The sequence below is a fragment of the Tamandua tetradactyla genome, chromosome 11 (assembly GCF_023851605.1).
Source record: "Tamandua tetradactyla isolate mTamTet1 chromosome 11, mTamTet1.pri, whole genome shotgun sequence".
Classification (NCBI taxonomy): Eukaryota; Metazoa; Chordata; class Mammalia; order Pilosa; family Myrmecophagidae; genus Tamandua; species Tamandua tetradactyla.
Genome location: NC_135337.1, coordinates 18,865,348 through 18,880,538, shown reverse-complemented (window position 1 = coordinate 18,880,538; position 15,191 = coordinate 18,865,348). Strand labels below are relative to the sequence as shown.

Sequence of the window (15,191 nt, the reverse complement as noted above, 5' to 3'; positions counted from 1 at the left end):
CCTTAAAATTGTAAACTAGCAACTCATTAAATTCTCCCTTTTAAAAGCCATTCCATTTCTGGTAATAGTGCATTCCGGCAGCTAGCAAACTAGAACACTATGTAATGCCAGATATTGGAAATAAGGAATGATTGACTGGGATATTTAAATATCCATTATTTTTGTAACACATAGACAGACAAATATGCAAACTTTTTATATACCTTTAAGAGAGAACTATGGTTACTCATTGTGCCAGTTTGAAAGGATTTATGTACCCTAGAAAAGCCATATTTTAATCCTAATCATTCTTGTGGGAGCAACCGTTACTTCTAATCCTTATTCAGTATTATAGTTTGGAAACTCAATTAGGTTATCTCCATGGAGATGTGACTCTCCCAGTTGTGGGTACTAAACTAGATTAGATGGAGATGTGACTCTACCCATTCCACATAGGTCTTGATTAGTTTACTGGAATCCTTTAAAAGAGGAAGCATTTTGGAGAGAGTCCCTTTTATGAGAGTGATAAGAAAGCAACAAAAACTACCAGAGCCCACACAGCCAGAGACCTTTGGAGATGAAGAAAGAAAATGCCCTTGGGGGAGTTTCATGAAACAAGAAGCTTGGAGAGAAAGCTAGAAAACGTCACCATATTCACTGTGTAGCTTTCCAGCTGAGAGAGAAATCTTGAACTTCATCAGCCTGCTTTGAATGAAGGTAACCTCTTGTTTGTGCCTTAATTTGGACATTTTATAGACTTGCTTTAATTGGGACATTTCCATTGCCTTAGAACTATAAATTAGTAACTTATTAAATTCCCCTTTTGAAAAACCATTCCATTTCTGGTGTATCACATTCTGGCAGCTAGCAAACTAGAACACTCCTCCATTCATTGTATTCCCTTGATTTCAGTTTGTTTAGTGGACTTCTGTATCCTTCTTTAATTGCTTGTATTGTTATATTCTTTTGCATTAATTCTTGTTCAATCATCCTAATGTGTTAGCATTCAAATATAGCACTTGGAAGACGAAGTCATGATGGCTACAGATGCTGAATGCATACCTCCATAATAAACTGTAGGAGAAACATCAAAATTTGATAATGAAAAACATATGATCATGTCTCCTAGTTTTTCTATCCCTCAGATTTCTTCTCTTGATAGCTAAAATAATACCTGATTTATATTATTAAGTTAATGGGATTGTTGTTAACCTTAAACACACTGCTAAACATGAAAGAGCTTTGAGATATTAATATTACCATACAAACTTAAAGGATATACTGCAACTGTTATGATAACGCATTGTTTTCGTTTGCTAATGCAGCCAGAAAGCAATATACCAGAAATGGAATGGGTTTTAAAAAGGGACTGTATTAGATTAGAACTTTACAATTCCAAGACCATGAAAATGTCCAAACTAAGGCACCAACAAGAGATTACCTTCAGTCAAGGAAGACTAATACTGTTCACAACACCTGTCAGCTGCGAAGGCAAAGGTCTGCATCTGCTCATCTCTGTTCCAGGTTCTGTTGCTTCCAGCCTCTGATTCCAGTGGCTCCCTCTCTAAGCATGTGTGGGCCTTCATTTAGCTACTCCAGGACACAACTCTGGGTTCTGGCTTGCTTAGAAGCTCATGGCATGACACATGGCCATGTTTGCTGGGCTCTGCCCATGTCTAGGCATCAAACATCTCTGTCGGCACTCCAAGTATCTCCAAATATCCGATTCTCTGTCAATTCTGAAGCAACTGTTCTCCAGGCATCTGCATCTGGGGTTTCTTCAACATGTTTCCCCTTTCAAAGGACTCCAGTAAATTAATCATGACCCGTGTTGAATGGGTGGAATCGCATCTCCATCTAACCAAAGGACACACCCACAACTCGGCACATCACACCTTTGTGGAGATAATCTCATCAAAACATCACACTCACAATTGGGAGTGCCACATCTCCATGAGCATAATCTAATTAAAAGGATTTTCGATATTGAATCAGAATTAAAGGACACAGCTTTTCTGGGGTACACAACAATTTCAAACTGGTACATTCCAGTCTCTGGGTCCCAAAAAGACATGTTCTTTCCATATACAAAATGCATTCACTACATCACAATATCACAAAGTCTTTACCACCTCAGGAAAAATACAAAATTAGAAACAGTACAAAATCTCATCAAAGTCAGCTTCAGGCATAGTTTGTTCTAAGGCAAAAATTATTTTCTGACTCTAGACTTATGAAACTCAGAATTATAAGTTATCTGAACCATTATTCAAAGAAGGGACAATCACAGGATGCATGTTTCTATTGTCATAGGGAGAAACTGAAAGCTAAGCTGATCACCAGACCTAAACAGTTCTGAAAACCTGCAGGGAAAACTCCATTGGATTTCAAAGTCTGAGAGTCATTTATCTTCATGGCTTTAGAAAGCAGTAGTCCCACCCTTTCCAAGGGCTTACACAGCAGCTTTGCTCTTTCTTCAAATGCTGGCTTGAGTTACAACACAGGGATGCATTGAGGGGTCTACCCTTCTGTTGGCTCCACACTCTCCAAGCTTCAGGGCGGCACAAGGGGTCTCTGTCATTTCTGCAAAACATGCTCAACCCTTCCAGAGCAATGGGGTTGCAGCCAGAGTCCCACTAATCCTTGGATTATATGGCCCCCCCTCTCTGAGGCCTGGGATGGCACAACTCTTCTTGTACAATGAAGCAGAAGGGCCTCCCTCTGACTTTGGGACAAACTCACCCTCTCCACATGTATGGGTGGATCTCTCTCCTGGCCTGAGATTTCTTGTCTCCAGATCTCAGCTTCCATGATTTTGTCTCTGAAGTCATTTTTCCTTCAATTTGTCCCTTTTCTGTACCTTTTTGTCCAGACTGGGAGTGGTTCCATGTATTCACATCCCACAACCCTTTTTCTATGTCAATTTTCTAAGTCAGTTTTCTATGCAGCATGCAGGGATCATAACCATCAGACAATAGGACATTCACAAATCATTCCCAGATTACTCCAACTCCAATCCTTGCTTGTCCTATAATGTCCTATAACATTTAGTTCAGAAATCTCTTCTGCTAAATATCCAAGTTCATCACTCTCAAATTCTGCCTTCCATCTAATTCCAGCATCTAATTTTGTCAGATTTTCTGTCAGTTGAAAACAAGGGTCATCTTCCTTCCACTTTGCAATGAACTATTCATTATTTCTGTCCAAAGCTTCATCAGAGCTATCTTTAGAGCCCACATTTCTACCAATAGTCTCTTCAAAGCATTTTATGCCTTCTCTATCAAGCTCCTCACAACTCTTCCAGAAACTTCCCCTTATCCATTTAAAAAGTTGTTCCAACATGCTTGGTATTTGTAAATCATAGCACCCCACTTCTCTGGTACCAATATCTGCTTAATTTTCTAATACTGCCAGAAAGCAATATACCAGCAATAGATGACTTTTAAAAAGGGAATATATTAGGTTGCAACTTCACAGTTCCAAGGCCATGAAAATGTCCAAACTAAGGCACCAACAAGAGGTTACCTTCACTTGAAAAAGGATGATGCTGTTCACAACACCACTGTCAGCTGGGAAGGCAAAGGTCTGCATCTGCTGGTCCCTGTCCAGGTTCTGTGCTTCCAGCCTCTTATGCCAGTGGCTTGTTCTCGAAGCATGTGTGAGCCTTCACTTTGCTTCTCTGGGACACAACTCTAGGTTCTGACTTGCTTAGCAACTCATGGGAAGACATATGGCCACATCTGCTAAATGCCATCCTTGTCTACAAATCTATCTCTGCCAGCACTCCAAGCATCAACAAGTATCCATGTCTCAGTAAGCTGTAAAGCAACTGTTCTCCGAGTGTCTGCATCTGAGGCTTCTTCAACGTATTTCCCCTTTGAAAGGACTCCGGTAGGCTAATCAAGACTCACCTTGAATCGTGGAGTCACATATCCATCTAACCAAAAGAACATACCCACAATTGGGTATACTACACAGTTGTGGAGATAATTTCACCAAAAAGACACACCTATAACCAAGAGCACCACATCTCAGTGGAGATAACCTAATCAAAAGGGTTTGCACCCTACAATAATGAATCAAGATTAAAGGACACAGCTTTTATGGGGTAACAACACTTTCAAATCAGCACACACATGTTTATGGTTTTATTCATAAGCTGTTTTTCTTTTCTGAAGCATTTTATTTACTGCTTAAGTGTGAATTATTATGTGATACCAGGCTGATCTCATGTTATGCTGTGAATGCTGGCTGGAACTCCCCATGTCAGGCCTGGCCCCTGTAAGATGCTTCCACACCCCACTTAGGTTTTCACTCCCACACCAGGCATCCCTCTGCACAAATAATGTTAGGCTCAATTTTACTTATATTTTCTCCTCTTCTCTTTTCTTTTTATTAATGCCTCCTGTATTAATTCCTTGATGAATTATTCACTGTTTTTCTATATTAAAGTTCCTTCTGCCCCTTAACCTATAATATCTGTCTCCACTCTTTCCCTTCGTCCTCATGTCATGCCTCTGTTGTTATTCTTTCCTTCACTTTTTTACATTAAAAATTGTGTATTTTCTCTCTTCCCTTTCTTTACAAACCACTATCATCTGGTTTTAAATGTCATCATTCTCCTGAAATTATCCCTTTAATTTTTTTAAATAGTGACCTCACAAATTGTATTCAGCACCCTTTTACAGTTTCATTTTATAATACTTTATATTACCACCCCATTTCTGAACAAGATATAGAAGTACAAAAAGCATCTCTGCAAGAATTACTATTACTGCTGAAATTATAAACTAAGATAGTCAATTCTACTTGTGTGATACCCCCCAAATCAAAAGTAAATATTCTTAAAAGTTTAAGTAATTTGAAATATCAAATATTTCTAATTAAGTTCTTGAATTCTGGGTTTAATAAGGTTTTTAAAGATTTAGATAACATAAAATATAATAAAATGAAAATTATTTTATATTATACATCATACAATACTAATATGATCATTATATTAGTTACTTCTACTTTACCCATTAGTTAGAATATTATGTTAGGAAATATTTTTGCTTTGATTAGATAAATACACTTTTAAACTTAAATATTGACATCAGTGAAACATTTACTTTCATACTAAATTGTGAGTAAGTAAATAAATAACTTCTATTCATTATAAATCGAATCTGTTGACAAACTTAAAAAGCTCTGAGAAGTCAATCATGACATAACTCAAGGAGTATATACAAAAGAATCAATGTATTTCAACTCTACACAAATCTGAGTGCCAAAACAGATGATATTTCTTTTATAAATTGTTAAGACTGACTTGGTCTGGATGAATTTTAAAGCGTCCAAATTTATAAATATTTGGAAAGAATGCTCAAGCACATTTCATATTTCCCTTGTTTGAAAGACTGATTCCATGCTGGCAAGGGCTAAATATTGTCTGGTTCACAGATTTAGCATACAAATATTTGCCTGGAAGCAAGCTGTGTGGCCGTGCTTCATTATAACTGGTAATTGGATAGCTGGCAAAGGATAGATTGTTCTGTAAGCAAAGGAAACAAAAAAGAGTTTAGGCTGTATATCAACACACCCCAGTCCCAAGATGCACATTCACAGTAAAATTTGGTGTTTCATAGCTACACTAACAAGTTAAGGATTAATTTATTTTAATAAATATTTATTGAACACCTACTTCACCACTGTGCTAGTTGCTGGTATAACAAACTTAAAACAGGTACAGCTGTCCTTAAGGACTGATCTTATTGCTTAGTGCTGGAAAGAAATTTTAAAAATAGAGGATTTCATTTTCAGCTTTTAAATACTATGATAATGATATGTTCAGGATGCCATTCATTTACTAAGTGGCCCCTGAGACAATACCATCCTGGGACTAAGGCACTTTGTTTTAGTTTGCAAGAGCTGCTGGGACTCAATATACCAGAAACAGAATGGCTTTTAAAAAGAGGAACTTATTAAGTTGCAATTTTACAGTTACAAGGCCATGAAAATGTCCAAACTAAGGCATCCAGATATGGATGCCTTAACTCCAAAGAAAGGGCCAATAAAGTTTAGAGCTTCTCTCTCACCTGGGAAGGAACATGGAGACTTCTCCTGGCTTCTTGTTTCATGAAGCTCCTCCAGGGGTGTTTTCCTCTTTCATCTCCAAAGGTCTCTGGCTATGTGGGCTCTGTTGGTGCTAAAGCTTTTTCCAAAATGGTTCCCTCTTAAAGGACAACAGTAAGCAACCCGACCCTGAATGGGTAGAGACACATCTCCATGGAAATCACCTAATCAAAATGTACTACCCACAATTGTGTGGTTCACATCTCCATGGAAACAGTTAAAGTGATCCCACCCAGCAATACTGAATGAGGATTCAAGAACTTGGCTTTTCTGGGGTCCATAACAGATTCCAACTAGCATGTACCTCCATATAGAAATCACTTTTTTGTGAAAAGACTTGTTATCAGACACTTCTATAAAGTGATTTAAACCTCTATGCCTTAGATATAAAACTGCTGGTGCATTTTGTTTATAAAAGAGAAGGGTGAATTTGCACAGTCCTATGAGGAAATGTAAATATGTATTTGACTTTTGGTTAGTTGTTTTAAAATGTCTTTTCATCCTTGAAACGTCGTGGCAGATCCATCATGAAAGCATCTGGTCAATCTCAATCTGGCGAGTTACATGGCCTATGCTTGCTTGATTATTGCTCATAAATCACAGCCCCACACAGCTGAAATCAAGAGAGGAGAAGCCCATGGCTCAATTCTCCCTGGTAGCCAGGGGTGATCAGACTTTCAGAATGGAAAGGCAGAGATAGAATGGCCATCTCTCCTCTGGCCAAGAGAGGACAGCCCAGTCCCTTCTCAATCATCTAGATGGCATATGACTTAGCTAGAGTAATGAAAACTAATGAGTCCTGATTTTCCTTTTTGACTAGGAATCCTTCCCTTGCTTTCACATGGGGTCTCTGAAGGATGGAGAAGCAATGTTCTACAAATTATTTTAACCTTCATTTTTCATTACTAATACCTTTGAACATATTTTTTCAAATATATCAGTATTTCCTTCTTATTGAATTGTTTGCACATGTTTTTTTCTCACTTATCTTTTAGGGCATTATTATTTTCTGTTTATTTTGTATAAAATTTAGCATTTTTAATAGCTTTGTAAAACATATTTTGCACATCATATTATTAACCCATTTAAAATGCACATGAGTGACATATTTAGGTAATTTACCAAGTTGTGGCAACTTCACCAAAACTCATTTTAGAATATTATCATTTCCTCATTATGATCCTTAAAATAAACTTAAGTTGATTAACTGTTACTGTCATCCCAAGTCCCTGTCCTTCTAGCCTTCTAAACCAGACACCCATGAGTCTACTTTGCTTCTATTTATTTGCCTTTCCTAGACATTTCATATAAATTGAAATCATGCAATATGTGGCTTTTTTCATCTGCATGTATCAAAAGCTCATTCCATTCTTCTGCTGGATAGTATTCCATTATAAGCATTTGCCGCATATTTTCCTATCCATCCTTCACCTGATGGACATTTAAGTTGTTTCCAATTTTTGAGCAATGCTGCTAAGACTATTCATGTGCACTCTTTGTGTTGATATACAAGATTTAATATTTTTGGCATTCATATAAAATCATGAAATTTTATAAAGCACAAATATATTTGTCTCCTTGTTAATATGGTTATTATAAGGATAAAATGCAATACCTGAATTGGTATTCTTAATCCATTTTTCAGATTTTTCCCTTGGGATTAATGATCTATTGAAATTTGGAAATTTGCTTTTTGTTTTCATCTTTTTTCTCCCTTCTTACTCTCTTCATTATTCCTTTGTCTTCTGGGAAAGTTTCCTGGTTTTCTTTTCTGTCACTGTTTCTATTTTTCAAATCAAAATTCCTATTCTTTACTGTCTTTGATGAATTTTCTCCGTTAATTATTTTGGTGTATTTTATTGCTTTCTTATTCCACCCAGCAACTTTTAATAATTCTACTTTCAGCTCATCCTGCTCTCTCCTTATGTTTCTTTGTTCATGTTATTTTATGTCTTATTTATCAAGTAGATCTTGTCTCAAATTTTTATCTTGTTAATACACTGTGCTAGCTGAGTCTGGATTCCAGCTCCATCACTTATTCAACTACTCAATGCCTCAGTTTTCCTTTCTATAAAATGAGAATAGTGGTAATGTTAAAATAATAATAATAATAGTAATAATAATGTCTACCTCACGGGCTATTAGTGAAAAATAACAGCAGATTGCTTTCCAGATAGATAGATAGGTAGAACAATAGCTGGTACAAAATAAATTCTCAAGAATTATGATTATTTGCATGGAAAGAGGAATTTTTAGGGAAATTGTCATCACTCAGTATTTATAACTTCATGCATTGGCATGCATTATATATTTCCCTTTTCAAATATATTTTATTGATGGGATGACTTGAAACAATAATTAACAGTGTTTGGCATCAGTGTTTGCTTCATGAGGTTATTAAATATTATTTACAGGCATTATGGTCTAGAAAAAAGCTCCCCCATTGTGATGGTTAGTTTTATGTCGACTTTACTAAGCTATGGTATCCAATTCTTTGGTCAGACACTATTCTAGGTGTTGCTGTGATTTTGTAGATGTAATTAGCATCTGCAATCATTTAGCTTTAAGTAAAGGAGTTTACCCTGGGTAATGTGGGTGGACCTCATCCAATCAGTTGAAGGCCTTAAGAGCAAAGAATTAAGGTTTCCAGAAAAACTTCTGACCTAAGACTTCTAGATCAACTGCTGTCTGAATTTCCAACCAGCAAGTCTCCTTACAGATTTCAGATTCAAGACTGCAATATTAACTCTTAGTGGAAGTTCTAGCCTGCCAACTTCCCTGTGGCTTTCAGACACTCCAAACTTCACAATCTCATGAGCCAATTCCATAAATTAATCCATACGGATACAGTTATACATATGCATGCACATACACGCATTTCTTGGTTTTTCTGTTTCTCTGGAGAATTCTGACTGATACACCAAGTAATGACTGACCCACTGAGCCACAAATGGATTAGAGCTGTACAGAAAGACTGTTTCCCTCAACTCAAAGAATATCAACAGATGGGATTGTCAGAGACTCTAAGCTAATTGCTTCACACCATTAGCAGCCTTATCCACTGACCCCAAACTAAAGCTATTATTTAACATATGCATGTGTCACTGTATGGATAGAGTACAGATTTAGTGCCTGCATGCATTTAGGCTCAAATATTGGGTCTTTGCATTTTGGGCAAAAAGCAATTTATGTATGTTCTTGGGTGTAAGTTTCCTCAGTTGTAAAATGAGGATAGATATACCTACTTTTTAATGTTATATGGATTAGAGGTAAACTATTTTAAATTACTTACTAATTATGTTGATTAAGATAGTGATTTTTTTAGGTAAATTTATTTGATGTATTTCATTTATAATTGGATGCCTGAATTCCAGGATTGGCAGAATTCTAAGGGTCTCGTCCAAATTCTGAAATTACAGTCTTTAAACTGAGGTAATAGACAGAATTAAATGGTTCAGCAGTTAACACGTCTGTGATCAGCACTGTTCTGGGTTCTCTAGATAATTCAAAGTTGAATAACATACAACTTGTTCTCTCAAAGAAGAAAAGTCTAGAAGGAAAAAGTGTAACTTTTGCCTTAGGGAATCACGCTTTGCCTAAACCTGAGCCTAAAATAACAAATATCAAAAGAGTGGTTTAACATTAGCTGAATCTTCAATCTTATTAGAAAGTTGATCACTGAGTATTCAGTGTATATGTGGGTTATATTAGTTTCTTTGCCTATTTTAGTAATTTAATTTTATTTAATTTCAATAAAATTCAATGACACAACCCCCTGTCCTTCACTGAAGTCCAGAATGATTTTGCAACTTTCTGTAGGTCACACGGCTTTAAGAATTTATGTACGCTGGATCTGTGAAAAATAAAACCCATGTCCTTTCTTTTATATCACAATAAAAGTTGCTATAATAATTTAAGTAAAACATCTTTAGTTTAATCCATTGACATAATCTTTTACTATATTTTTAAACATTTTGTAGAAAGAAAGTATATATACAGACATTTTTGACTCCATTATACTCTAAAGATGTGTACAAGATCCAAAGTGCCCCACTCATATCTTTAATCAAGGCTTCTGACCTGAAGCCTTGCTACTACGAGGTCCAGGACTCATTCATTGTATGAGAACATTCTTTGGTGGAAAGACCTTTGTACGGGGCAATCCCAAAGAGTTTACTTCCCTCTGCAGCCTTCAACCAATGAATTTCTTCCTCTTTAGGTGTGAAAACAATGAGGGGTATTCATTATTATCCTTCAAATCCCCAGTGGGCTTGAGCCCCAAATAATGTGAATGAAAACCTAATTTTTCCACTAATATATTGCTTCATTTTCTTCCTTCCCTTCTGTATTAGTTAGGGTTCTCTAGAGAAACAGAATCAACAGGGAACACTTGCAAATATAAAATTTATGTAAGTGTCTCACGTGACCGTAGGAATGCAGAGTCCAAAATCCACAGGGCAGGCTGCGAAGCCGACGACTCCAATGGATGGCCTGGATGAACTCCACAGGAGAGGCTCATCAGCCAAAGCAGGAATGGAACCTGTCTCCTCTGAGTCCTCCTTAAAAGGCTTCCCATGATTGGATTTAGCATCACTAATTGCAGAAGACACTCCCCTTTGGCTGATTACAAATGGAATCAGCTGTGGATGTAGCTGACGTGATCATGACCTAGTCCAATGAAATGTCCTCATTGCAACAGACAGGCCAGCGCTTGCCCAATCAGATGAACAGGTACCACAACTTGGCCAAGTTGACACCTGTCCCTAACCATGACAGTCCACCCCTTGTCAACTTGGCATATATACATATATATATCACCTTAGACCATACTTAATTTCCAAATGAAAACAAATAAGCACACATTTTTTCTTTTACCTGACAATACTCAACTGTTCTGCATATAACTGGAAACACATTAAATCTCTCCAGAATAGCGTGCAAATCCTTGGGCAACATTCACTCTTAAACTTGATATCTTACAACTTAAATAGTATAACACAAACAAAACAGCATTACAGTCCTCATTTCTGTAACTGATCATGTGGTTGAAGTACATATTTATCACTGCCTTCTTCCACTACCCATTCCATGTACCCTTTCCTCTCAGCAAGCACTTCAGCTGGCCGTGGTTCTTTGCCTGGTGGGGTGACCCAAACCTTCATTCCTGAAGTCTCAGAGCCATTAGTGGTCCTGCCTGGATTGTGTTGTTGCAGTTTTCCATTGATTTTAATCACAGGGCATGGTAGTACTAATAGACGCCCCAGGGGATCTCCTATATTCCAAGAAAACTCTTCTTTACCTCCATTATGTAGTTGCAGACCTACTTCCTTCTGATAGTCAGGGTCAATTACCCCAGACAATAATGTAATCCCCTTCTTGGTGTGTTGATCCAGAGGCATAAGTAGCCCAAAGTGGCCAGGTGGCAATCTTAACTTCCAGTTCAGTGGGATCACTGTTGTTTCTCCTGGAGAAAGCACACCCCATTTTGGAACTAAAACCTGTAGACCAGCAGAACTCAAGGTAGCAGGGACAGGAAGCAAAAATTTTCCTAGTGGATCACTAGGAGTAATAGTGAGTGGCACCACACCCATTTCCACCCCTTGGTTCCTGGACCCATGGATCCTGGCTATGGGAGAAACAGCACCATACAGCGGACACTGATTCAGAGCATACACAGCTTCCTGGAGAACATTACCCCAGACTTTCAAGTTTTTGCCACCTAGTTGGCACTGTAATTGAGTTTTCAAAAGGCCATTCCACCGTTCTATCAATCCAGCAGCTTCTGGATGATGGGGAACATGGCAAAACCAGAGAATTCCATGAGCATGTGCCCGTTCCCGCACTTCATTTGCTGTGAAGTGTGTTCCTTGATCCGAAGCAATGCTATGTGTAATACCATGACGATGGATAAGGCATTCTGTAAGCCCACGGATAGTAGTTTTGGCAGAAGCATTGCGTGCAGGGAAAGCAAACCCATATCCAGAGTATGTGTCTATTCCAGTTAGAACAAATCGCTGCCCCTTCCATGAAGGGAGTGGTCCAATGTAATCAACCTGCCACCATGTAGCTGGCTGGTCACCTCGGGGAATGGTGCCATATCGGGGGCTGAGTGTGGGTCTCTGCTGCTGGCAGATTGGGCACTCAGCAGTGGCTGTAGCCAGGTCAGCCTTGGTGAGTGGAAGTCCATGTTGCTGAGCCCATGCATAACCTCCATCCCTACCACCATGACCACTTTGTTCATGAGCCCATTGGGTAATGACAGGAGTTGCTGGGGAAAGAGGCTGACTGGTATCCATAGAACGGGTCATCTTATCCACTTGATTATTAAAATCTTCCTCTGCTGAAGTCACCCTCTGGTGTGCATTCACATGGGACACAAATATCTTCATATTTTTAGCCCACTCAGAAAGTCTATCCACATACTTCTTCCCCAGACCTCTTTGTCACCAATTTTCCAATTATGGTCTTTCCAAGTCCCTGACCATCCAGCCAAACCATTAGCAACAGCCCATGAGTCAGTATACAAACGCACCTCTGGCCAGTTTTCCTTCCAAGCAAAATGAACAACCAGGTGCACTGCTTGAAGTTCTGCCCACTGGGAGGATTTCCCCTCACCACTGTCCTTCAAAGACACCCCAGAAAGGGGTTGTAATGCTGCAGCTGTCCACTTTCGGGTGGTACCTGCATATCGTGCTGAACCATCTGTAAACCAGGCCCGAGTTTTCTCTTCCTCAGTCAATTCACTGTAAGGAACACCCCAAGAGGCCATAGCTCTGGTCTGGGAAAGAGAAGGTAATGTGGCAGCAGGAGTGGAAACCATGGGCATTTGTGCCACTTCTTCATGTAACTTACTTGTGCCTTCAGGACCTGCTCTGGCTCTATCTCGTATATACCATTTCCACTTTACAATAGAGTGCTGCTGTGCACGCCCAACTTTATGGCTTGGTGGGTCAGACAACACCCAACTCATGATAGGCAACTCAGGTCTCATGGTAACTTGGTGGCCCATGGTTAAGCATTCAGTCTCTACTAAGGCCCAGTAGCAGGCCAAAAGCTGTTTCTCAAAAGGAGAGTAGTTATCTGCAGCAGATGGTAAGGCTTTGCTCCAAAATCCTAAGGGTCTGCATTGTGATTCTCCTACAGGGGCCTGCCAAAGGCTCCAGACAGCATCTCTATTTGCCACCGACACTTCCAGCATCATTGGATCTGCTGGATCATATGGCCCAAGTGGCAGAGCAGCTTGCACAGCAGCCTGGACCTGTCGCAGAGCCTCCTCTATCTCCTTTGCCAACTCAGTCCATGGATTGGGAGTGTCATTCTGATTACAGGAATCAGAGTCCTTAGTGTCTCTGAGCCCAGTCAGAGTAGAAAACCATTCATAAAAACCCATTTTTAAGATTCTGTTCCTTAAGAACCACTCCTGGTACCAAGATGTATTAGTTAGGGTTCTCTAGAGAAACAGAATCAACAGGGAACACTTGCAAATATAAAATTTATGAAAGTGTCTCACGTGACCATAGGAATGCAGAGTCCAAAATCCACAGGGCAGGCTGCGAAGCCGATGACTCTAATGGATGGCCTGGATAAACTCCACAGGAGAGGCTCACCAGCCAAAGCAGGAATGGAACCTGTCTCCTCTGAGTCCTCCTTGAAAGGCTTCCCATGATTGGATTTAGCATCACTAATTGCAGAAGACACTCCCCTTTGGCTGATTACAAATGGAATCAGCTGTGGATGTAGCTGACGTGATCATGACCTAATCCTATGAAATGTCCTCATTGCAACAGACAGGCCAGCGCTTGCCCAACCAGATGAACAGGTACCACAACTTGGCCAAGTTGACACCTGTCCCTAACCATGACACCTTCCTTGTTGCATTTTCCCATTTGTGCTTCTAGGGATCACCTCCCAAATAAACTTTGTGGGCTCAGAACCTTGTCTTAAGATCTGCTTCTGAGAGAACCTAACCTAAGACAAGGGGCACATTGTGAAAATGTAAGTTGTCTCAAAACTTTATATGAATTCCTGATGTATAATGAAGTAGTAAGGTAATTGAATTTGAACTAGAAGAAAAATGACTTAGTTTTTTCTTGTCACTGTTTTTTTTAAGCTGGACCACAGTAAAGCTATAAAGTTAAAACTTGTGTCAGCTACTTAGTCATTTAATTTCTAAGTCATCAAACATGAATAATTTGGATACATTTCATTATGTTGAATAGTTCACCTTTTATCTAAATATCTGTGTTACAAATATCATCTATTAATATGCATCTCCTTTAATATATATTATTATAAGAAACTTGCAATAGAATATGATATTCAGAATACATTAATTTAATAGCTATTTTAGTGTTACTGTAATTTTATTGGTAGAATTAAAGTACTATGTATATATATATATCTTCTTATGAAGCATAAATTTTTCAGTAGTGAATATTTTGAATTTTTTCTACAGAAATGACAAAAATCCCTTAGGTATTAGATTTCATAAATTCAAATATATAAAGGATATAATTTGACCCCAGAAGTTGGAATTAAATATTGTGTAATTGGGTTTTTACATAATTTGGGGGAAAATCACTCTGATCATCCTAAGAATCTAGAAAATGATAAATTTTTGGTACATATCAGGTGTAAAAACTGTATAAACTAGGACTGTATTCTTTACTGTTTGTTCTTAGAAGTGTTTCATTTCTAGAGAAGCATCCTGCTGCTGTGGTTATCTTTTTCAGAGCGTGCTCAAATTCCATGAGGACTTCTTTTGGATTGCTTGCCACAAAGATTACATTCTCTTTGGAGTTCAGATACCATACATCAAAACGCTGGAGCTTTTGCAAGTTTTCTCTCAACAGGGGAAATATATTCCCTACAAACTAAAGGCAAAGTCAAAAGAGCAGTAAACAACTTTCTAACTCTCTTCTCCTAGTTTCTTTCATTAAAGAATGCAACTATACAATGCCTTCCTTATAGAAAACTCCATTTTTCAAACTGCATCAGTGATATGAAGGTTGTAGATATGTAATTGAGGAAATCAAATGCTTACTCTTTGCTCTTTTTTTAATTCATTGCTCACTTAAATATAATTAGGATTTTTTGAA

The 15,191-nt window shown here is 38.3% G+C and overlaps 1 long non-coding RNA gene across 1 annotated transcript in view; it reads left to right on the top strand.

Annotated features, from left to right (window-relative positions):
* LOC143649413 (uncharacterized) overlaps positions 1 to 14,982 on the top strand; it is a 46,971-nt gene extending 31,989 nt beyond the window's left edge. The window contains exons 2-3 of the long non-coding RNA XR_013158976.1: positions 13,992 to 14,088; positions 14,826 to 14,982. This is a non-coding gene — a long non-coding RNA (uncharacterized LOC143649413). The remainder of the gene's footprint in view (positions 1 to 13,991; positions 14,089 to 14,825) is intronic.
* The last annotated feature ends 209 nt before the right edge of the window (positions 14,983 to 15,191 follow it).